This window comes from Pipistrellus hanaki (genome assembly GCF_964339955.1).
Source record: "Pipistrellus hanaki genome assembly, chromosome: 11".
In the NCBI taxonomy this organism is placed as follows: domain Eukaryota; kingdom Metazoa; phylum Chordata; class Mammalia; order Chiroptera; family Vespertilionidae; genus Pipistrellus; species Pipistrellus hanaki.
In genome coordinates this window covers 55,404,750-55,428,218 of record NC_140513.1, presented here as the reverse complement: position 1 = coordinate 55,428,218, position 23,469 = coordinate 55,404,750, and positions in this window count along the sequence as shown.

Sequence of the window (23,469 nt, the reverse complement as noted above, 5' to 3'; positions counted from 1 at the left end):
GAGTTGTATACCTAGGAGTGGAATTGCTTGGACACGTGATAATTCTGTATTTAACTTTTTGAGGAACTGCCAAACTGCTTTCTAACACAGCTCAACCTTTTACATCCCCGTCAGCATTGACAAGGGTTCCGATTTTTCCATATCATCACAAACACTTGATATTTCCCAGTTTTTCTTATACTTTATTCTAGTGTGTGTGACATGGTATTGTGTTGCATTTACTTAATGGCTAATTATAGTGAACATCTTTTCATGTTCTTTTTGGCCATTTGTATATTTTTTTTTTTTTTAGATAAATATTTTTGTGCAAGTCCTTTGCCCATTTTTTAATTGGATTGTTGGTCTCTCTTGTTATTAAGTTTAGTCGTTCTTTATATATTCTGGATACTAGATTATTATCAAATAATGTGATTTATAAATATTTTCCCGTTCTGTATGTTAGATTTTCATTGTCTTGATAATGTCCTTTGATGCACAAAAAAAAAATTTACGTTTTTATATAGTTCGATGTACCTTTTTTTCCCTCTTGTTGCTAATGTTTTTGATGTCATTATCTAAGAATCTATTGCCAAATCCAAGGTCAAGAAGATTTACTCCTATGTTTCTATCTAAGAATTTTATAGTTTAAGCTCTTGTACTAAAGTAATTGATCAATTTTTAGTTCGTTTTTCAGTGATTTAAAAATCATCCTTATTAAAGCATAATCTATCTATGAAAACATGCATTGATTTTTAGTCCACAACTTGGTGAGTTTTTACAATTAGGCAACCACCATGAAGGCCATGATTTGAACATTTACATTACCTCTTGCTTCCTTTTATAGTCACTATCATCTCTGACTCTGGCCCCTGGCAAATGTTAATTTGCTGAATGTAAATAGTTTTGCCTTTTCTAGAATTTCATGTAAATGCAATCATGTAGTGTTTGTCTCTATTTCACTTATAATAATACTTCTTGAGATTCACCCAAGTTGTTGTGTATATCAGTAATTCTTTACTTTTTATTTCTGAGTAGTAGTCTCACTGTATGTTGATACTACAATTTGTATATTCAATCACCATTTGATAAACCTTTTTCCCCAGCATTTGGCTATTATGAATAAAACTGCCATGCACATTTTGTAACAAGTCTTTTTACGAATATGTGTTTTTTTATTTCTCTTGGATAATCCCCAGGACTGGGAGTGCTGAGTCATAGGTAAGTGTACGTTTAATTTCATTTTTAAAAATTGCCAAACTGTTTTTTAAAACAGGTAGTATATGATTTTCAGTTCCTGTCAGCAATGTATGAGAATTTCAGATACTCGACATCCTTAACAACACTTGTTATTATTGGTCTTTTTTCATTTTAGCTATCCTTGTGATGTGTATTGCTCTCTCATAGGAGAGTTTTTAAAAACTTAAAACTTATTTTAGAGCAGATTTAGGCTTATAGGAAAAATTCACAGAAAGTAAAGAGAGTTCCCATATGTTTCTTTCCCCAACTTTTAAATTTTGCATATGGTATGAGGTAGGGGTCCAACCTCATTAATTTTGCGTGTGGATATCCAGTGGTACCAATACCATTTATTGAAAAGAAAAATTCTTTTTCAATTGAGTGCTCTTGGAACTCTTGTTAAAGATCAATTAGCCATAGATATATGGGTTTATTGTGGACTTTCAGTTCTATTCCACTGGCTATATGTCTGTCCTTATGGTAGGGCAATGCTATTTCAATCATTGTAGCTTTGTAGTAAGTATTGAAATCGGGAAGTGTGAGTCTTCTAACTTTGTTCTTTTTCAGTATTGTTTTGGCAATATTTGATGATCAGCTTTTCCATTTTAGGGGCTATTAAAATATTTATAGGAATTGCATTGAATTGATGGATTGCTTTGGGTAGTATTTCCATCTTAACATTATTAAGTCTTCCAATTCGTGAAGATGGTATGTCTTTCCGCTTGTGTGGTTCTTTTGTAATTACTTTCAGGAATATTTTGCAATTTTCAGTCTTTCATCTACTTTGTTAGATTCATTTCTAGGTGTGATATTGGTTTGGATGTAATTGTAAGTGGAATTGTTTTCTTAATTTTCTTTTAATATTGTGCATTGCTGGTATACAAAAATATGACTTACTTTGTGTCTTGATCTGATATACTTCAATATTGCTGAAGTGCCCACTAAGTGCCAGGAAGATTCCCTATGTCTTTTCATTTAACCTGACTCTGCCCACTTTCCAGCAACATCTCCCATCACTGAAATTGATGAACCAATCATTCCAAGATGACTATTCTCCAAACCCACCCGCACTGCTTCTTAATGTCACATCTGTGCTGGTATTTCCTTAATCTGAAATGCCCTGCTCCCTCTCTTCTCCAGATGTGTGACCAGCAACAGCAGTGTTACTTAGAACTTGTTAGAAAATGTAGAATAGCATATTCTGTCCCAGGTACTAAGTCAAGTACCTCAATTCCAGCTATTTGGATGTAGATTCCATTTGAGAAACATGGTTCTAGTCTCTCCTTTACTGCTAGATAATTCTTTCTATCTTTCAAAATCCAGCTGACCCTATCAGCTTCTTTGGGAGGACTTTACCTACCTCACTTCCTATGCTATTTTCTTCACATACTTCTACTGTGTCTGTTTTCTCTACTAAGCTCTGAGTTCCAAAAATCAATAAATTGAATCAACTTCATTTCTATATTCATTGCAGGCAATAGACCTGCAATGAATGTTTGTTGAATTGGGTGTGTAGCCATCTGTGTAAAGAATACATTATTGTCACCATATGCAAATGCAGAAACTGAAGCTTGAGGAGACTAAAATTGTGTTATATGTGGTGGAGTTGAGATTTGAGCCCAAAATTCCTCATTTCAATACCCATATTCTCACCTCTCTGTCACATAGCCATTTTAAGAATTTCAGACAGCAAAGAGAAATACCTTACAATACTGGAATCAATTTCTGCATGTAGGCAGCTGCCTGTTCTTCATCTTGACCATTAAGAGTAAGGAAAGCAGGCAATTCAAAGAGATTGGTGCTGGAGAATGGTGGCATGGCTTGGGAAATATTTTGTGATTTTTTTTTTTAAAGAGCTATTTTCAAAGATCAATCCTAAAACATGTTCTCCATGTGTATGTCTACATGTGTGCAGTGACTTCCCTAAAAAAAAGTACACTCAAAATTTTTCTAAATGAGTAAGGTGACCAGATTGTCCCACCTTTGGCGGGACAGTCCAGATTTCTAACAATTTTTCCCGCATCCCACGCGGTTTTTAAAAAGTCCCGATTTTTGGAAATACGAACTGTCTCACCAAAAGCAGGACGACCTGGTCACCTTATAATGAGTGAGTGAATGTCTTTCTTTGCACCTGTGTGTGTCCATATGTGTATATGCATAGTGCACAACTCTGAATGTCTGTGTGCATGTGAGATTGTGTTTCCCAAGCCCTTGCTCCTCAAAGTGTGGCCTGAGGATCAGCAGCATTGGCATCACCTGGCAATTGGTGGCAATGCAGGCACTCAGGAGCACTTCAGACACACTGAACCAGAGTCCACATTTTTAATCAACCTCCAGGTGATTCAAGTTCGAGAAGCACTACTATAAATCATCCAGGGTGTGCCAGGCCAGACTGTCATGTCAGGTCTAAGCTGGAGATGATGAAGAGCTGCCAGAAAGACAGACGTTTCAGTTACTCGCATTACACTGGGATCATTATCTCACGCCTCTGCTCCTCTCGCACCTGTAGACAAAGGCCTAATTTACCATTTAAAAAGGGAGAGAACACGTGTCACCACAAGCACACAGCACATACTTGAGCCTTTGTTGATACATTTTCATCCGGTTTGGCCCTGAAGTCTCCCTCTGCCAGGATGTGGTAATTCTTCCTCAACATGCAGAGAAACTTGCTTCTTTTCATTCAGTAGAGACACTCACCTGCTCTTTCTTCCTCTCTCTCCTTTCTCCTGGCTGTCCTTTACCCTCCCTCCCCAGCCACTCTTTACCAAGAAGATAACTTTTCACTCGCCTCTGTATTCAATTCATAGAATCATTCGTTTTCTCTATTTCCTCCCACCAAGAATGAGTTGTGGCTTTCTGTCTGTTTTGCTTAGAGAGCGTTAGGGAACAATTGATTGTGGAGAGTGGCTACAGCGTTTGGACAGGTTCAAGCCTGGTACTAATGAAAGGGCACAATCCTCTTGTGGCAAAGCCACATGCAAATCCAAGCACAATTATAGCCAAAGGCTATTGTTGTAAGTTTGACCTTATGGTCCAAACCCATGGCTGAGTGATATGGGCTGCAGGAGGTGCAGCAAGTAAACAAAGCTTGATCAGGTGCATGTAATTGAGTAGATTTGAATCCCATGAGAACATTGTAAACATCTTGATCATGCCCATACTTTGCTTCGTGGATCTGCCTATAAAATAAAGACACGGCTTGTAGGCTATGGTGCTGTCTCTTCTTCAGAGAAGCAGTGTCCCATCATCCTACTGAGCCATAGCTTTATTCTTTTGTCTGTCTTCTCCATCCTTCACCTCCCCCTCTCAGGTTCACCCATGCCTGTGCTGGCTTGGCACAATTGATATTTCTAAAATTGTTAAATACTTGGAGAAAAAATATGCCCTATCTTTACTTGAATTTGTCTTTGGGATCATAAATTTGGTTAGATGTATTGACACTATCTCCTTTCTTCATCTATTGTCATACACCTACTGTCTCCCCTAAACCATTTCTAAGACTGCAGAAATTGTACTGGAGTCACATTTTCTCTCTCTACTGAAACACACATTCTTCAACTTAAAAAATGGTCTTTGGAGCAAGCTAAAGATAACAACTAGGGGTTATTTCTGAGCAACAGTGCAATGAAGCTTATCATTTCTTTCTAAAGCTCTTTTCTTAAGGAACTGATAAAAGTGATCCCTATATTCTTTCACTAAAGATGGCATCAAACAATCACATGATGCAGGTGGTCATATAATATACAGGGTACTACTCTCTTATTCTCTGTAATTAAGTTAAATCTGCTAAGCACCCATCTATCCATCCTGGCAGGAAATTTGTTATTAATAAAGCTCTCCCAAGGATTGTGCACAATAGAGTTCTTACACAATAGAACATAATCAGGGAGGTTTTCTGGCCATTGCTATCTGTCCATCCTATCTCATTATCCCAGGCACAGGCACATGGGCATTTCTGGTCATATTAGGACCTGCGACTATTTGGTGGTGTTGACAGAACTGAGTCTGGAGCCCACCTGTCCTAGATTGTGTCTTCCTTCTCTGATTCCAGCTTTTTATTTTAGGTGAAATGTCTCTCTAAAAACCTTTAAATGCTCTCCTCAGCTAAATCTCCTCATTGGGTTTAGGCTTTTACAAGAGACAGGAGGTACAACTGTCTTCAAATAGCTGCTGCTTTTGCCCTGAAAAAAATCCCCAAAAGCAAAAAACTATCAAGGATCTGGCTACTTGCCTGAAACACAGGGCAAAAGGAAAGATTTAGTAAGTCAAATCCAAAGTACTATCTCAGAATACTTCCACATGCCTCTCTGAGTTCTAAGTTCTGTGAGCTACTCTAGCAAATTGATCCAACTTGAGGAAGGTAGGAATCACTAATATATAGCAAATTGGTCAAAAACACACTTGTCAACTGAAATGGGGTTTGGTGGGAGGTAGTCTTGTAGATTACTTTTTTCAATAGATTTTTTTTAGAAGAGGAAGGGGGAGAGATAGAGAGTTAGAAACATCAATGATAAACATTGATCAGCTGCCTCCCGCACATGCCCTATTGGGGATCAATGGAGCCCACAACCAAGGTGCATGCCCTTGACTGGAATTGAACCCAGGACCGTTCAGTCGATGGCTGGATGCTCTATCCATTGAGCCAAGCTAGTTAGGGCTTGTAGATGACTTCTTAACCTAAGGAATCTGATGCTCTCTGGGAGTATAGAGTATACTACTAATTTAAGTTTTCCAAGGAGTGCCTTGTATTTTTCATTCCTGATACAGTCTAGATGCTTCCTTTGTCTTGCATTGAAACTATTCATCTCCATTTGTTTACCTCAGAAGGCTAAGTCTCATACTAAACTAAGAGAGGACCATATACTTATAGCATAAAGGGTAAGCTTAACATCAGTGATGTGGAACACCCTGGAGGTATGAAAAGCTCTGTCATCCTGTTTGTTAGTTATTAGACATTTCATTCCAAAGATTACTTACCTTATCCTACGCTATTGTCCAGATATTAAATTAATGTTTTTGGGACATGCCTGGTCTAGTAATAATAGGGCCGAGACTAATGGTTTGAGGCTAGGAAACATCTTCCACTATTGATGTCCTATGGACAAGTCACTTAATATTGTTGTTCCATGCTTTACTCATTTAATAAAATGAGCTGTGTAACCTGTTATTTTCCAAATGAATATTGGGAGGACAAAATGGAAATAAATCATGTAAATATGTGTTATAAACCATAAGGCACTATAGATGTATGAGGAGTCATGACTGCTATTAATCATCATAATTACAGAAAGAAGCATTGCTGAAGAAGGCTGGCATTGAAAACAGCATCACAGGCTTACCTTAATATGCATTCCTTCAGTTTGAAGGCAAAGCACCCATATACCTGTAAATGTTTAGGTCATATAAATTACTTTATATTTCAGGCTATATACACGACTACAAGCTTTCACAGAGCACTATCACACATATTCATGCATCTTTCTTATGAGTAATGTATAAATTACTTATTTTCACATGAAAAATTTTTATAAAACTTTTTTTTAATTCCTGCTAAAACCCATAATTATTATATCCCCTGTTATTTGTTTAATTATTTATACCAAGTACTATCAGAGATCTGCAAGCATGTGGCATAATGCTTAAGACCTCAGACTCTGCAGAATGTACACACCTGACTAATGTCTGGTAATTATTTGCTGCGTGACTTTGGAAAAGTTACTTTACCTCTCTCTTTTTCAGTTTCTTTATTTATAAAAGGTGGCAATAATAATACCTCAGAAAGTTGGAGTAAGGGGTATATTAACACAGCTAAATGCTCAATGAAAGGTTGCTATTATTATTATTATTATTATTATTATTATTATTTAGACTTGATTAAATTAAATCTACTTCTCTTGGAATTCCATGGAAGTGAAATTGCAGTCAGATCTGATGGTTATATTTGTTTTAAAAATTAGGGAGCAATGAAAATACTAGTGACAAAAAAGGGAAGTATTTTCTTAGCAAATACTTGGTGCATAGCTTTGTCTTCACCATCTCATTATTAGGCCCTGTGTATAATGATGATGGAGCCCAAGCAAGTGGGAGAATGCTGTGAAATGCCTGTTCTCTTCCGTATGTTTTCTCACTCTTGCTAAAAGGAGACTGTACCAAAACACAGCTCAGAATCTGGGGAGCCAGTGGAACTGAGATGCAGGTCAAATTTTGAGTTTGTAGCAGGGAATGAGACCTAGAGGTAGACTGGGACTTAGGGCAGGGATCCACAAACGATGGGTTTAATTGGGAGGAAGGCAGAAACCAGTGAGAGGGGGCAGGGTCAAGAAGTCTGGTGACTACTGGAAAGAGGGCTGAATACTGGTAATTGAAATCCAAAGAAATGTTGCCCCCTAAAACCTTAAGATGCAGATCTCTCCAAAAATGGTAATACAAGAGATAGAAGATCATGGTTGGCAATCAAAACAAAAGTTGCTTTTCAAAAATATAAGATCAGGACAAAGCAGAAGGCTAAGAAACCAATAATCAAGATTCACCCAGGTAAAAAACAAACAAACAACAACAAAAAAAAAAACAATGATATTGACTAGCCAAGGCCAGGTGTGCAGCAAATTCTCAACTTGTGAGGAAAAGAATGACTCGTATGCAGAATACAGGTAAACAGTCTAGAACCGTGATTGGCGAACTGTGGCTCTGTTGACTAATGAGTTTTTTGACCACTGCCTTAGGGAAAAACACTTAAAAAAAACATTTTAATAATGTACTAATGTCTTTAACCTGAAGTCAAAACTTCTGCGTAAGGGTAATGCCTTACGCAATGGTCGGCAAACTCATTAATCAACAGAGCCGCAAATGGCGGCTCAAGAGCCGCAGTTTGCTGACCACTGGTCTAGAACATCAATTAAAACTCAATGACAGTGGCCAACCTGTTTTGTGCTTCTGCTCCTAGGTTAAGTACTGAATGCAAGGTGAAAAAAGGGGAAATATTTGTGAGACATTTCACATCACCCTAGCTCTGTGTAGGCAAGAGTGCAGGTGAGCCCAACCAGGAATAGTCAATGTTCAGAGCCAGATTAAACTGCATTAGATGTTACTTGGCTTCTTTTGAGGATCTACATATCCAAAAATGAAATAAAAATAAATACTTGGTCTAACAATACATACACCATGAAAAAGATCATAACATAAATTAACTATGTAACTAAATTAAATAATTAGAGCTAATTGTGTTTCATTATGTTTTAAAGGAAACCTACAGGAATGGGTATATCTTTTGAGCTTCCTGTCTTTTTTCCACAGTTCATTTATTGAAATGGCTTGGGTCATGCCAACCCTCTATCCACTGAGCCAAACCAGTTAGGGGGAGACCTCTATTTCTGTTGCTGTCTTTTGTTATACTGGATAATATTCCCTTTTGAAGTTTTAGTATCCTTGTTGCTTTTCATGTTGTCAGAGCGTAGGTTACCCCATTGCAATAAGCCACCTGTCTAGCCTTTGTTCTGACTTCAGTTGGGCTTTGCTGAGCCTTATTGCACTTTCTTATATGTTCATTAAATTTATTTCATGTTTCCATTTTCACAAGCATGTATTATTGATGTGTCTTTCAGACTGGAGCACAGGGGTCCAAACATGTTTCATTCAGAGTTGTGTCAGAATTAAGAAAGAGCAGAATATTGTTAGCAATGAGCATGTCTTAAAGGAGTATAACATTAAAGCCAGAATAAGTCATAAAAAAAACAAAAAACAAGTGAGCCCAGGGAAGAGTTGAAACAGTCTTAGAAAGAGAGCAGTCACAGGAGCAGATGTGTGGCTTGACAATAAAAGTAACAAGAAGTGGATCACTTCTTTTGGTTGTCTCTTTCTATCCTTATACTAAATCCTATGAGGAAGATATCTTCATCTTCCTTTTACAAAAATTATTGGGTGTCCAAAGAGGTTCAGTACTTAACTAAGATGTGATGAAGCCAATGATTCCTACTCTGATCCATCTGATTCCAAAGCTCATCATTCTCCTCCAATTCCATATTGCCCTAAGCCATACATGGAAGAATTCATGTTGCACAGTTCAGGCACACTTAGAGGACATTTTTGAGATTGCCAGGCTTCCTTTATGGAAATGATAAGTATATTTTAAGAGGGAAAATCAGAATATATAGTGAAGATATCCAAGAAGTGTCATGATGAGAGAAGTATTCATATGGAAGCAGGCTAGAAGCCAAGAAGTTAGGGAGTGCAGAAGAGATATGCTAGCTAGGCTTTTGAGACTAGAAGTTAGATACCAAAGGCTTTGAATTTCACCATTTGTGTCCCTTTGGCCTAAACCAAGCATGGTAATTCTGCTTCCTCTGGCCTGAGATGCATAATTTTATGATCTTCCTTTTAGGGATGAATATGTGACCTAGTTTTGGCTAAGGAAAGCTTACGGGAGATCTATCTGTTGGAGTGGGGGCTTTAGGGAAAGATTTTCCTGCCTGGTAAAAAGAAATAAAATGTTCAGAAACCTCCTATCCCCTACCTTCCTGCTTGGGACACTGGTATATAAGTGTGTGGCAGTCAACTTGAAACCAGGAAGGAACCATAGGAAAGTAAAAGCATCCTATGAAATAACAATGTCTGACCTTTGTACATCCTTCATATATTGTTGATAGTTTGGAAAGTGCTTTTATATACTTAATCTCATGTAATGCTTAAATAATGCTGTGATCTGGTTATTATATGTGCTCTGGAAGGATATAAAATCTCTAGTGACAGCGAATGATGAAAATAAAGTTACCCAATGTTTCCAGGTGGTTTTCTAACTAAGCTTTTATGGTGTTCTGAAATAGTTTCCAATGTTGCCTAAAACGAGCTCCTGAAAGAGGCTTTGGATTCTAGACCCGCAGGATGTTTCAAAGAAAATCAATTAATGGTCTAAAGCACAGGTTTGTGTTTTATACAGAACAGAATATTGGAATGGTTACAGGCAAAACAAACAAACAAACAAAAAACAGTCAGGCAAAACTATAAAGACTGCACAAGCACTTGTTGACACGATTTAGAGGCCAATTACTGAGGAAATGCCAAAGGCTTAATACCGCCACAGAAACTAGCTGGAGTGCAGACCTGGAGAATCATTTATCATAGAGATTTTATTATCATTCATTTGGAGAAATTTCAACATAACGTTTCAGAGCGAATTCATAGCAGCTTTAAATCATGGGTGCCCATATTTCTACCTTCCAAGTACAAAAAATTCTATTCTGTTAAGTCTTAAGTGGAAGAGTCAACAAAGTACTAATGATTCTATATAATCAAATGCTGTAAGGTGACATTGACCTTAAAGCAGTAGCACGTATGAATACAGTAGAATATAAGGGAGTTCTATTTAATCAGTGCTTATCAGGTACCAGAAACTATTTACCTGACCTAGTTTGACTCTCCCATCATCCTTATGCGATAATATTTTCAATAATCTATATAAGTGACTACATCACAAATTTAATAAAACCAGTTTTCAGTGGACAACATACCAGACTATTATGAATCATTAGACTCTCTCTATCCAGAAACAAAACATGTAAACCATTCAGTTAATTCAATTTTTAAAATTAAGTCAAATGACCTTATTTTATTTCTTGCTGAAAAAAAAATATACCCTACTTTATGAATAATCAAATTAAAAAAAAAAAACACCCTTTTAGTGAATTATTTTGAGATTGCACATTTGAAAGGGTCTCAAACAAGCTGGTTAAATATATTTGGTTTGGGGGCATCTGATATAATTATCCTCCTACTTCATACTTGATGAGAGCAGTTTATAGGAGTTGCCTGATTAAATTATCCCAAAAATCCTATGAGGTATGAATTATTCACATTTTACAAATGAGGGGGGGAAAAAGTTCAGAAATGTTAGCATAATGCCAAGGTTTCAGCACAAGAGAAAATTGCAAAGGCAGGGCCCAAGTCTAAGTTAATCTTGCTCCAAAGCCCATGTCTTATCTACTGCTTCTTGCTGTAATCACTGCATGGTTTTATTTTAACGGATGATATGAAGAAAGTCCCTTGAATTTTAAGCCACAAGGGGAACTGCTTCACTGAATGTGGGGCCTACAAGATAATTTTTCTTAGTTAATGGGGAATTTTATATACTTCCTATTTTTCTCATTTAGGGAATAGGGAATTGCAGTAGAAGCAAAGGAGAAGGCTGTTCTGCTATTTTCATGATTATGCCATGGGTGTATATATTACAGGAACAGACTGGTAGCATCATTCTTATTTTTTTAATAATTTTTTTATTGGTTTCAGAGACGAGAGGGACGAGAGAGATAGAAACATCAATGATGAGTGAGAATCCTTGATTGGTTGCTTCCTACATGTCCCTTACTGGGGATGGAGCCCACAACCCTAGCTTGTGCCCTGACCAGGAATCCAACCGAGATCTGCTGGATCATAGGTAGATGCTCAACCACTGAGCCATACTAGCTGGGCTCATTCTGATTTTTCAAGTCCCGCTCAGAAGTCCTATTTCTGTGCGCTGTAATGCCTCCTCTAATCAATGAAAGGCCCAATACCTACCATTCTCCTCCCAGCCCCCCAACATCAAGCTTAGCATTTTTGCTGGAATACGCAGATATTAGCAGGATCGTATTAATCAAATTGGACATTAAGTTTAGTAAAAATAAAATGATTTGATGGGCATCGGATTAACATGAGTTTGAATCCTGCTTGACTACTTGATGACTAACACATTGGCAAGTTACATAATTTTCTCTGAGTTTCAATTTTATTATCTAGAATGGTTTCCCAAACTTATTTCTTAAATTTCCAATCCATTCGAGGAAAAATACTTTTGTAAGATACATGAAAATGAATTACCAGGAGAATGAAATAGAAAACATAAATTTATAACATATACACTCATTTTTTAGAGTAAACATCTACTCTCAATCTCTCCTGTGGCTGTGGAATGAAAGAACTACACAGCCTGCCACCAGTCCAAAAACTGCATTTTGAATACCACTGATCTTTAAAGCTAAGGATAAAAATATCTTTAATCACTGAAGTGTTGTTGTTAGAAATCAATGCATAATGCATGAGAAATGCTTAGAAAATGTCTGACACATACAAACCATAGGGAAATTCTACTCTCTCCAATAAAGCAGAATCCAGAACCTCTAAGGAAATAGCACCAGGTAGAGAATGTCCAGGAGAAAGTGAGTGAGGTCAAGCTCCTGGCTAAGGGCACTTGACTTTGTCTCCCAAGTTTACCTTCTGATAGGGGTTTTATTTGCTCTCTTTTTCTCTCATTCCCACTCTAGCTCTCTCTCTCTCTCTCTCTCTGTCTAGTCCATTCCTATACCACCATGATATTGGCTCTGTGGTGGGATAGAATTCCTTCCCATGCAGAGGCAGAAACAGAGTACAAGCTACATCAACAGCTCAGCTTACAAAGTGTGAGGTTCTGTTCGCAACCCAACTTGTCTGCTCTTTGGCTTCAAAGCCATTTGGCATATTTGTCCTTGAGTCAGATTGGTCACCACCCATCTCTGTTCTTAAATGTCCATTGGTCTTTGGCAATAGCTCTTGGGCTTCATTTTCCTTACATGTAAAATGGAGAAAAAGTAGCACTTTGTGGAGTTGTTATGAAGATTAAATTATCTAAAATATATCAAGAGCTGAGTGTAGCACCTGGGACATAATAATCAATCTTCTCAGCTGTCCTCATCATTGCCATCAGCAGCAGAATCACATGGACACTCCTGGGCCTTCACTTCTCAGATCCAGATCAGTCTCCACACAGCGGAAGTCATTCTGAATGGACCAAAGAGAAACACCCTCCTAGACAAAGGCTCCTGTCTAGGAGCCATCCTATCATATCATCTTCCTGACTGATCGCATTTGAGATGTGCTTTCTACTTAGAGAGCTACTCCTTTTCCCTGAGTGATTGGTGCAGGAATGATCTCACCTTTAAAGTGAGAATCCTCCCCCTACTTCTTTGAATGTGACTTATGCATGTGGAACTATAATCTATCATAACAGACATCCCTATTGTCATTTTTACATAACATGCAACACACCTTGCACTATGTTTTGATATCCAGAAACCATTTCGTCATTGTAGGATTTGTATCCATTGTCTATTACCATAATAACACTGCATAACAAACCACCACACAACAGTAAAATTTATTACTCGTGAATTGGGTAGTGTGCTCAGAAGCTTTGCTGACCTTGACTTAGCTAAACAATTCTTCTAGTCTTGGTTGGACTTGCTTATTATGTGTGGGGGATTCGCTGATTTTTGACTGATCTAGGGTGGTCTCAGTTGGGATGACTGGGTTGAGTCAGGTCTGTTTTGTGTGTCCCTAGTTCTCCAGCAGGCTAACAGAAATATTCTCGTGGCTGTGGCAGAGTACAAGAAAAGGTAGATGCTCAAGCACTTTCCAGGTCACTGCTGGCATCACATTTGTTAATATCCCATTGGCCAAAATGAGGTCACAATGCTGAGCTGAGAATCAGGGTGGAATAATGCTACAAAGTAACATGGAAACCAGCCTGGAAGGTGTGCTCATTCAATGTTACTTCTGCCTTCCACTTCTTTATATTCCTGCCCAATCAGCTCAGGAAAACGTATTGCTGATTTATATTACCAAGTCAGGGCCCTATATCAAGCCAAGATTTTATTGAACATATACTCTAGGATTTGTTTGTTTGGTTGGTTAGTTTGAATAGAATCATAGGGTACTTTTTTTCTTTCTTTTTCCCCATTAGGCAGAAAAGTAGCAAAAGAAAAGATTCATTTTTAATAATGGATATCTGAACATTTCATGTCATAATCTCAAGGATGGCTTATAACACCTACTGGGACTAACCTTTATCCCATGGAATTATGCTAGTTTCACAAGTGAATTTAACACTCAAGAAATAATATTCAAACAGCTACTTATTGGAGTTGAATGCTTTTCTCATAAAACTTGCAAAATATAAAATGAGCTTTGCTACTGGAAGCAGACTCTAGGGAGATTCCCTATTTTAGGAATTTGATATATTCCTCTCAAATAAAAATTAATGATACTGTATTTTTCCTTTCTGAAGATGTTTCCTAAGTGGAGAATTACTATGTTCATTTCTTGAGGGACCAAAGTATTATCATTTGCATGAAATTTCCCAGGTGGCATAGTGGCCAAAGGGAAACCGGAAGTGCCCCTGTGTGGGTTAACTCTCCTGTTACAGACTTTGTGGAAAGGACCCTGGAGAGCAGCAGTGATTGTAGAAAAGGCAAAACCAGAGTCCCCTCAGGCCTTCCCAGTAAAGGAGCTACTCGGCCATATGTGTGGCTGTGCATGGAGGGAGGGTGGGGCAATGAGAGAGCACAGGTCCTTGCCGTGGCTACTGGCCCATTACATGTATGTCACCCCAACAGAAGTGTGTGATGGTGGAATCATGGTGTTGCAAAGAGTCCCTCCCACTCTTCCCTATATTTTTGGAACTGACCTCACATCCTTGCATAAAACTTGGGACTCTGAGGTTAGACAGCCTTGGGTTAGTATTTTAGTTAGGTCACTTATAAGCTGTGTAACCTTGGAATTTTGAAATGATTTCTAAAACTTGAGGCTATTCATATGTCAAGTGAGAAGATGTTTCTTACACCTATTATATGTGACATACAGAAAGTCACTAAATAATAAATTTCCTTCCAAATTTCTTCTCCACCCTCTCCATGATCCTTTTTTCTCATCTTAGTCTCAGAGAGAGAGAGGGAGCGCGGGGGGGGGGGGGGGAGGGGTATTAAATCTTGAACTTGAAGCCAAATGCTTCTATAAACATTGCTGAAGAAAAACAGCACTGTGTTTAAAGTAAAGAGAAACCAGAAGAAAGGAAGAGGGGGTGTGGGGTTTCATCCTAAGAAGATGGGAAGTGTGGAATTTTTAGTGTTGTCCTGGCATGAGACCCAGGCTTTCCCTGAGAGAGAGAGACTGAAATTACTTTTATTTTTATGGAAATTATCATTTGACTTTGATCTTGAGGGAATGTCACTGAGCCAATTTCTGAAGTGTAGATTGCAGGGGAGAGAGTGCAGGTTGTGGGAGGGAATAGATGAGAAAAGAAGAGTAGATTTCGTACTGGGAGGAATAAGTATGTGCCTGTGTGCGCGTGCATGCGTGTGAGAGAGAGAGAGAGAGAGAGAGAGAGAGAGAGAGAGAGAGAGAGAGAGAGAGAGAGTTTGTAATGGGGGTGGATGTAAGAACAGGGAATTCCCTTTTCTTCCCTGCCTTAAGGAATTCAGGTTTAAAACAGAAGAAGTCTTAGAGAAGCTGAAAGAAGACTGTTCTTAATTCCTTCAGTTTCCATGCTAGTTATAAATACTGGAAAGAAAATGGGATTGAAGAATGTCTGGCAAAACAGGCACTAGAAACCTCTTATTGTCATATTTGTGGGTTCTGAGGCATAGCTTTAATGCCATCTTTTAAAATGTCACTCACTAAAAGCAATTGTGTTTCATTTGAAATTTAAAAACGTGTACCAATTATTTCTTTTCTCCCATCAATTAATTTTCCATTTAAGTATATGATTTCCTTGCTTAAGAAACTTATGCCTTGAGAGGAATACATAGTTAAAATATTTTCACACTTGAAGATATTTATATGTGCACTAATATTAAGGTAAAGAACAGTGCGTTGTAAGGGTGGGAATGCCTACAAATGTTCTGGCCAGGGCCGGTCACAGTGGGCTGTGTGACCGTGAGTAAACTCATTAAATTCTTTGAGCCTTAAATTCTTTATATGAGTTACATGGTGTGTAACGGTCCTTTTAGCTCTAACAAACTTTTATCATCATTTGTCTTGAAGTGAATAAAACACCTAAAACAAAGTGAAGGCTCTTTCAGCTCTAAAACTGATTGAAATTAGTCCTACAGGAATGTAACACCTAAAACAAAGTTGATACAGTTAAGTCCATCCACTTCTTAGAGCCTGTTGATCTTAAATCTACAAGCAGATCACTTTCTCCAAACTCCAATTTCCTCCCCTGTGAAGTAAGATTATAATAGTGTCCATCCTGTTAGGCTTGTTGGGAGGTTTCCATGGGAAAATGTTTGCAGAGAGCCTAGCATAGTGACTGGCACTTAGGACGTGCTCCAAGAATGTAAGTTAAAAAAAAAAAAAAAAAAGGGCTAAATAAGCTGCTGTGCTTTGGAATCAAATCACTCTCTGTAATTCCACTGGGGACACTGTGGGCTCCCCGTGTGTATGAGGAACAATATAAAGCAGAGTTCGCAAAGAGCAGCTAACCAGGCTCTGCTCAAGGTGCTCGATCTGTACAAACTCATTCAATCCTCATATCCGCCTGTAGATAAAATTATCATTCCTGTTTTACAGATGAAGAATCTGAGACACAGAGAGGTTAGTGATTTGTCCGGTGCTACACAGCTAGTAAAAATCACCCCCTAGTTAGTGAAATTGGGAACTGACACTGTTCCTGCAGTATCTGGGCACAAATACTGCAGGAGGAAAGCACAGAAAATTACTTGTATTCTAGCCTTTTTGGCTCTCCAAAGATGGTCAGAAACTGGACTGATGAAAGGGCGCATAAGCCTAAGTTATCCCAAAAAGTTCCACGCGTGTATTTAGCAGATTCTTCCCACCTGGTGCTACTGAACATGCAAAGGAAGAGCTTGATGTTTGTCTAATGTCATAAAGTCATGCTGCCCCCTGCCTGGTGCTGATGAGTGGAGCTGTGCTGTGGCTTCGGCAAGCAGGTGGTAGAGACTCTTAATGAAGATGCATACGGATTCTAGCGTTTGGTATGTGTTCTGATGAAATTCACCAAAGGTTGAAAACCTTTTCCAATTGGCTGACTTATCTGCAGAGCTAATAGGAGGGCTTGATGGGAAGAAGTGGAAGCATGGGAACAACTATATATAAGCTGTATTAGAGCTACCCCCACGTAAGGGGACTGCCAGAATGCTAATGATAAGGCTTCTGTGATGCTCCAAATGAAAGGAAATTGACAGCAGGCAAAACTGGAATTCTGACTACAGAGTATTGGCTAGATTATGAGACTCTTTTTTTCTTTTTCTATCGGGGAATGAGAAGTTTGCTAAGAATTAAAAACTATATACACCTGAATGTATGCTCAGTGGAAAAGTGAACTTGTTGAAGAATTGGATGTGGTTCAGAAAGATAAGAAAATGGTGAATTGCTTTCTATACCAAAGAGAGAAATTTATTCATGCTAACGCACGGTAGTTGAACTATTGAAAAATAGTTTAATAACAGTGGAACAACTTGTGATTTATTCCAGAGAAATATAATAGAATGCCGAGGGAAAATTCTTCTTACTCTGTTCTGCTTTGTATACTTCACAAGGTCATACTAAATGTATATGTTAATTTTTCTGCCCAGGTTTGCAGTAAGCATATTCAAGTTCAATGAAATACATATATTTGATAAATAAGCAGAAAGGATCAAAAATCCACCTCATCATTTTTTGGAAAATTTTCCAGTTTCTTAAGAAGGAAAATTTGCCTCATAGTAATTTCAAAAGCCTTAAGATTTTTATTTGTTTGTAGGCATCTCAGTTCAGCTTTTTTTTTTTTTTTTTTTTTTTTTTTTTTTGTAATTTCTTCTAATTCTATTGCTTGTATTCCAAATTCTAAATTCTTAGCAATCATATTCAGACTACCATTTTGTTAGTCAGTATATCCATTCTTTGTTTGGATTAAGATGTTTGTTTTAAACCACAGTCCAATATTTTCTTGTGTTTTTTGTCCTTCTACTGTTCAGTCTTTATTCCTCATTTTCCAAAAGGACAGTGAGTTCCATGGGAATACATGTATTAGTGAGAATGGCCTTCAAATGTTGGCAAATTAAATCCAACTGCTCTAACTCTCCAATAAGAATATTTAGAGCACAGGGTAAGGCAAAAGTAGGTTTAAAGTTGTGAGAATGACAATAATACAATAAATAATAATGCAAGAATGAACTCTGTGTTTCTTGTATTCATAACTATAAGTCTATGTTTGCCCACCCAACATATTTGATTTCACTGCATTAGTTTTTTGTTTATTATTTAGATTTCTTTGTAATGACCGATACTTATTTCTGGTAGTTTGAGCCTATCTAAGAAATATTAGTGGCTCTAAAGATGCTGAAATGATCTTTTAATATCTATTTTTATTGATTTCAGAGAGGAAGGAAAAGGTAGAGATAATGATGAGAGAGAATCATTAATCAGCTACCTCCTGCACACCCCCTACTGGGGATCAAGCCCACAGCCAGGGCATGGGCCCTGACCAGGAATTGAACTGTGATCTTCTGGTTCATATGCCAATGCTCAACCACTGGTTGGGCATGAAATGTTCTTTGTATTCATCCTTACTCATCATTGAACAAGATTGCCTTTTCATTAGAAGCAAAATGAGTAAATTTTCACACCATTGTCATGTGTGCACAAATACTATTATGGACATACACTCACAGGAATCCAACTCGACATAATATTCATGCTATTGGAAGAGAGACTGAGAAAGTACAGATCTGTACACTATCCAAAAACCTTAAATATTTTAGTTTAGAATGTCTTGCTTGACTTATACTTGAAACTGGAAAATGTATGAAAATTATATATATAAATATTTATTTATTAGGCATCCGCTCTATACAGAGTTCTAAGTACCATGGGATATTACAGAATATAAACAGAATACCCAATAAATCATTTGTTATGAGATCAAAGAAATCAAAAGGAGGGATAAGTTCCACATTTGTGATGCTATCTAGAGAGAGTAGAGCAATAATATATCAACTCAGATCAAGTAATTACCAGACTAAAATTTTGGTGAGGAGGTACAGAGTAAGATGCAGAGTAAGATACAGAGTAAGATCCATTTTGACCCCAGAGCTGAAGGAGTTATAAGTGTAATTTTGAGGAATTGAAAAGCTTTTCAGACCTCCGGAAAATTACAGACTGGAAAGTCCAGGTAAAGCCACTGCTTTCCAGCTCCAGATCAGGTCATGGAAGGTGACTTGCTCAGGTCACAGTGCCTCAAAAACAGGACAGAGGCTAGAAGCCCTGTTTTCTGATCTATTCTCGATGAATGTATAATTGGATTAAATTGCATTTCTCTACAGAACACCTCTAATAGCTATTTTGTCTATCGCTACATAAGATACAACAGGTAAAAATCAGTTTCATCAATTTTATTGACTTAAGTAACTAGGGTTTAAAACTACAGCCAAACACCAAGCCAGCCAATGTCCCAGTCACATTAAACAATTTGCTCATCACACACTCCTCACATATTTTTTCTCAGACCTGGCATTTAGTTGGAATGCATCAGTATGATAGTACAAGTTGTTAAAATATTAAAACATTTCTGATCTAGTTGATAGTCACATCTCTGATGTCCCCCTCCCCACCCCCTACCCCCAATTTCCTTAACCACAAGAGCCCCCAGACTTCTCCTCAGGAAGTCTCCAGAGCCCAATAATTAAAGAGGACAAGCCATGATCCTACTTCAGCACTAGGGCCAGCACTCATTCTGATTGGTCAACATTGTTACCACCATTCATTCTGATTGGTCAATGCTGGGACCAACTTTATGCTGAATAGTCAGTGCCAAGGGTATGCTAGTGGTTAAGTATTATATCACAGCTGTCTTTTCCCTTCTATGTTTTTGTTCACGCTATTCCCTCTGCCTGAGTGCTCTTTTTCACTTCACCTGTCACCTTTATCTCGTGTCTGTCACAGGACACTCACTGGCTTACAGAATTGTGGGGTTGCCGAAGCAGTCTTTGTAAGGCTGTCGTCTCTACATCTGAGGTGGGAGCTTGAGGCCCATGGGCAGGCAGTCAGGAAGGCCAGAACCCCAAGCACAAGAACAGATTGAACCCTTGTTTCTCTTGCCTCTCACTTTAATGATGAGTGTATCCTTCAGAAGACAAGGTCCTTTATCACAGAACTAAACATGAACACCTGGCCTAGTAGTTAGAAAAGGAAAAGGGGGTTCATAGGAAGGTAGAGCAATCGTAGGCCCAGGAGCTCCTGCTGCACGCCAACATGGTGATTTAGCAACACGTGTGCAAAGTGGCTGCTGCTCCTCTCTGCCTTCAGCAAGAATGTCCCTTGTGGCCCACTATTGACAGAATCAAGGAAGAAGGGCATCCTTGGGGATGCAGTGCAGTCCAGCCAAGTTGCCATATTACAAAGCCATCACACTTTGGTATTAAGTTACACCTCCTCCCTGTATCCCTCTTTCATGTAGCCAGGCTTGAATTTCTCATTCCCTCCTCCAAATCCCCAAAGCCCTCTATTAAAGCCACATGGTGGCATTTAGCACACACCTAGCATTTTAATTGTAAGTCTGCACTTTGAATTTTTGCCTCTAGACTGAAGCTTCCTAAACTACCTTCCATATTTAGCTCTGAAGGTAGTTCACTATCTGACAGATAGGAAGTAGTTCATAAAAGTTTATGGAACAAATGAGAGAATTAATGAATGAGCCGACTTGGAGGAAGCAAAAGTCAGGGTGTGTACTCACTCTATAGTACTATGTAACAAGTCTTCCTCAAAACTTAGCCACTTGAAGCAGCAGAAATCTCACAGTTTCTGAGAGCAGAATAGCTGGGTAGTTCAGGCTCAGGGTCCCTGTTGAAGTCACAAACAATTGGCTGTGGCAGTAGTCAATTGAAGGGGCTACAGGCTCGGTTTCCAATCTTACTTATGGGGCTGTTGACAGGACTTTACCTCCTCATCACTTGGGCTTCTCCTTGGGGCTGCTCACAATGTGGCAGGCTTCTCCCAGAGAAATGGATCCAGTTGAGAAGATGAGAAAGAGGTAGGTCCACACTGCTTTTATGGCCTACTCTTTGAGTCATACACTGTGATTTCCACCTTATTCTGTTGTTAGACAAGTCATTGCCTGGCCAGTATGGCTCAGTTGATTGAGCATTGTCCCATGAACCAGAAGTGGCAGGTCCAGTTCCTGGTCAGGGCACATACCTCAATTTTGGGTCCAATCTCCAGTCAGGGTGCATATGGAAGGCAGCTGATTGATGTTTCTCTCTCTCTCTCTCTCTCTCTCTCTCTCTCTCTCTCTCTCTCTCTCTCCCTCCCTCCTTCCCTCTCTCTCTCTCTCTCTCTCTCTCTCTGGAAAATGAAATAAAAACATATTTTTAAAAACAAGAAGTGAATCATTAAGTCCAGCCCATACTCAACAGGAGGAGGAGATTCACAGAGCATGGATACCAGGAGGCTTTGAGCTTTAAGGGCCATCTTAGAGGCTGCCTCATATGGGTGGGAAGGAATAAGGCTTTAGACAGAAGGCCCTCCCATTGAGGTCTTTAGCTGAGCTCAAAAAAATTAACTCACTTCCCACTACTTAGTGTATAGAGTCATGTTCTTTCTTTTTCTGTAACTTTTTTTGTCTTCTCTCTGAAAATAGGCCTCTACTGTCAAACAAAGATTGGATTTTTGTGGAAATACTTCCAAGAAGAATGGAGGCAGGGATCCAATTTGGATCTCACCTTTCTTTACTAAAATAATTTCCTTCACTGCAGCCAAGTCTGATTTAGCCTCTACAAAATACTTAGGACCAAAGTAAATAATTTTAATTTCATACATGCATACACACACACTGAGTTTGTCTCATCAAATAAGTATTGCCACCTCATTTAGGAAGTTCTAAACCAGCCCTTAGTGCTTGGAAAATAACAATAGATATATTTTTGGAATAACCAATATAGCCAATAACTTATTGAGCACTTATTAAGCACCATGCTAATGGTTTTACACGCATTATCACACCAATTCTCAAATGACACTATGAGGTCGGTATTACTATTTCTCCCGTTTTTTAGAGATGAGGAACTGAAGCTTAGAGAGATCACATGACTGAACAAGAAGCTAAGAGAGGTTTCTTTCCTAAGCTCCCACAGCTAGGTTGTGCCAAGGCCTACACTCTCCATTCCTAACTGCTTCATTACACTGCTGGCACTATACTTCTGTGAGACACACCAGGTGCTAGAGTAGGCACCTTTATTATTTGCCCACTCTGCCATGAGCCCATTAAGGTACTCTTATCCCCATTTATGGATGAAAAACTTAAAGGTTCCAAAAAGAAGGAACTTGCTTAGCCCACACAGTTAATATAACAGCAGCCCGAGACTCAAGCCCCACAAGTGTCTGAATCAAAAAGTCCAGCTCCTACCACATCTATTGCCTTCTAACACAGTGGCTCTCAAACTGTAGCTCAGAACCTTTTTGTGAAGTCAATTAAGTGTATCCCAATCAGCATTTAAAATACAGAACATAAAGAAAGGAGAGGGAAAGAAAGAGAAGAAAAGAGAATAGAATGTATTAATATGCATCATACACTGTGACAGTAATCATAGCTTAATTAAAGTTTTATTTCACTTATGTACATATGATTATGTGAGTGTATGTGTATGCATTAGGATGTAGCATGCATTTCTTGATTTGGTTGCCATCAAAAGCATTTGAAAGCCTCTGGCCCTTGCCATTCCATCGGTTCTTAAGGTCACTGCCAACAGGTAGCAGTTTTCACAATAGTTTACCCTCATTGTGCCGACTTTCTTCTGGCCTTAACCACTTAGTAAAGGATGGTTATAACTCTTGATCCACTTTCTAGTGCCCTTTCTTCTAAGATCAAATTATTAAAGAAAACCAATTGCAATTGGTTAACCTGATCACAATTCACTAGCTGTGTGATCTTTGGCAAGTTCCTAAAGCTTTCTAAGGATGCTCTGACTTCTACTTTCCCTGTATTTAAGGTGGGCTATTTATGGGCTCACTTATGTTGCAAGGATTCACTGACATTATTTGAATTCTTGGAACAGTGACTGACACAGCTGTCATCAAATAAGCACCAGCGATGTCTAAGCTATGTACTTAGACTGGAGAAGTCTTACCTGAGAGTCTCATGCTTATGGAAATAAAAGGGTGAGGAGGAAAACGAATTCTCTTCCAGTCTTGAACTCTTCAACTCCATGAAAACATAAATTAGCAAAGTAGGTCTGCATTCTTTCAATTCATTATTCATCAAACACTTATGAACGCCCACTGTGTGTCAGAGACTGGGTCAATCTACAATAACATAGTAGAAGTTCTTTAAAATGAGGCCACGTTTATAAATGCTTCTTACACTAGGGGCATATTAGAAGAGCAGGGTGATAAATCAGCCCGGGCCCTTATTTTTTATTGTGGACAAGAGTGATCATGAAGGCTCTGTCAAATGAGCGTCAGTGATAATAGCCTCATTTG